This window comes from Nothobranchius furzeri, chromosome 13 (assembly GCF_043380555.1).
Source record: "Nothobranchius furzeri strain GRZ-AD chromosome 13, NfurGRZ-RIMD1, whole genome shotgun sequence".
Lineage (NCBI taxonomy): Eukaryota > Metazoa > Chordata > Actinopteri > Cyprinodontiformes > Nothobranchiidae > Nothobranchius > Nothobranchius furzeri.
The window spans coordinates 60,402,468-60,404,651 of NC_091753.1; the positions used below are offsets into that span (position 1 = coordinate 60,402,468).

General features: G+C 45.3%; 1 protein-coding gene across 9 annotated transcripts in view; it reads left to right on the top strand.

Moving 5' to 3' along the window:
- Positions 1–823, top strand: part of rsf1a (remodeling and spacing factor 1a) — a 16,560-nt gene extending 15,737 nt beyond the window's left edge. For all 9 annotated transcript variants that reach the window (XM_054742253.2, XM_054742246.2, XM_054742250.2 and 6 more), the window contains exon 18: positions 1–823. This exon is cut by the window's left edge and continues 747 nt beyond it. The gene's annotated coding sequence lies outside the window, so the exon portion shown is untranslated.
- The last annotated feature ends 1,361 nt before the right edge of the window (positions 824–2,184 follow it).

Sequence of the window (2,184 nt, forward strand, 5' to 3'; positions counted from 1 at the left end):
CCGAAGCACTTCATCACTCTGGTAGCACTTCCATCTTCTCCTGGCAGGAAGTGGGCATGGAAGCGGACTTCCTCAGATTCATTCCTGCAGCGTTCTCCACGATGGTGGAAACCAGCATCTCTAGAGGTTTTTATGGCTTTAGAGGGTTGTGATGAGTCACATCCTGGTACTTTGTTGGCTGAACCATGAAAACAACAGATCTACTGATAGAGGAGCAGTCAGAGGTTCTGATTGGCTGTAGAAGCTCCAGCTGTTCCTGTCACATTCTGTGTGTTCTTGTAAAATATAATCTTCTATTTTCTAATGAGGGGAGGAGCGATGCTGCTGCGGCGCCGCGGCCATCAGCTGCTTGCTGCTTGGTTTGGACTCTTCCCGTGAAACGTTTCATCTGTTCCAGCGGTTGGGTTTCGGAGACGATCGGATGGAAAACCGCTCTGGTTAGCTGGAATAATGTGTGTGTGTGTGTGTGTGTGGAGCGTACACACAGCTGAACTCAGCCATAATAAAGGCTTTGACCCCCCCCCCCCGATCCAGATCGAGGAATTTTTATCTTGAAAGCAAATCGATCCTATTTTTATTCTAAAATGAACAAAAAGTTCCGTTTTTCTTTCCACCTAAAGTGGGAGTGATTCGTTTCCATGGCAACAATAAACAAGTGTTCTTCAGAGCGGCTCCCGTCAGATCCACGTCTACTACAGGAACGTCTCCGTCGTACAAACCAGTCAGCTCACTGGTTCTGGACTGGTTCCTGTTGTGTTGTTACTGTAGTTCTGCTGTAACAAATGTTTTCTAACTTATTAAAACATCAAACATCTCCTCAGAACATGACTCAGCAGCTTTTATTTCTGAAAGCTCAAACAGGACGACGAAGCTCCTGAAGAAGGCCGAAAGGTGACACGTGGGGGTCGGCCGTTCCAGGGTCCTGAGGTGGTTAGTTGAGAGGACTCCACACGTTCCTCCATTATTTTCTAGTTGGTGTGCTCCGGCTTCTGTTCTCCATACGGGTTGTTAGGGATCCTGTTGGTCTTTTCCAAAACAAACAATTTCCCTCCAAATTTACAGTTAAAGTAGACTAATAGTAATAATACTCTAATACACAAGCCTGTGTGAGCCTTCAGGAGCAACTGCAGTGACCCTGTCATCTGCTCAAAGCCAAATACTCAGTTTGGCCAGTAGGTGGCAGTAACAGCATAGTAAATTAATTAGGTGTTTGGTTGATGTGTGAGATTAACACAGATAATAATAATACATTTTATTTAAAAGCGCCTTTCAGAACACCCAAGGTCACTTGACAGAAAACACGTAATAAAATACAATAAAACAATAAAACCTAAACAAGAAAAAACAAAGAGAGAAACAGTTCAATAAAATCAGAGGTTGTAGGCAGATTTAAACATGTGTGTTTTGAGTTTTGTTTTGAAAAGGGTAAAACTGTCGATGTTCCTGATGTCTGGGGGAAGTGAGTTCCAGAGACGGGGAGCAGAGCGGCTGAAAGCTCTGCTCCCCATGGTAGCGAGACGGGCAGAAGGAACCGCAAGATGGATGGAAGAAGAAGATCTGAGTGAACGGGATGGGGTGTGAATACTTATAAGGTCTGAGATATATGGAGGAGAGAGGTTGTGGATTGCTTTGAAGGTATGGAGGAGAATTTTGAAGATGGACCTGAATTTAACTGGGAGCCAGTGAAGCTGCTGGAGAACCGGCGTGATGTGGTGAAAGGAAGGGGTTCTGGTGATAATACGGGCTGCTGAATTCTGGACCAGTTGCAGTTTATGAAGGAGTTTGTTGGGGAGACCATAAAGAAGTGAATTGCAATAGTCGAGACGGGAGGTGACGAGGCTGTGGACGAGAATGGCGGCAGTGTGAGGGGTCAGTGAGGGACGAAGACGGTTTATGGAACGTAGATGGAAGTATGCTGACCGAATTAAGTTATTAATGTGAGCCTGAAAAGAAAGTGAGCTGTCAAGAATGACACCCAGACTCTTGACGTGAGGGGAGGGGGAGACTATGGCGCTGTCAATAGTTAAAGAAAAGCTGTCAGATGTTGAGAGGGTGGAGTTAGTGCCAACTAGAAGAAGTTCAGTTTTATTGCCGTTGAGTTTGAGGAAATTAGAGGTGAACCATGATTTGATTTCTGAGAGGCAGAGTGTAAGGGAGGATGGTGGGAGAGTTGAGTTGGGCTTA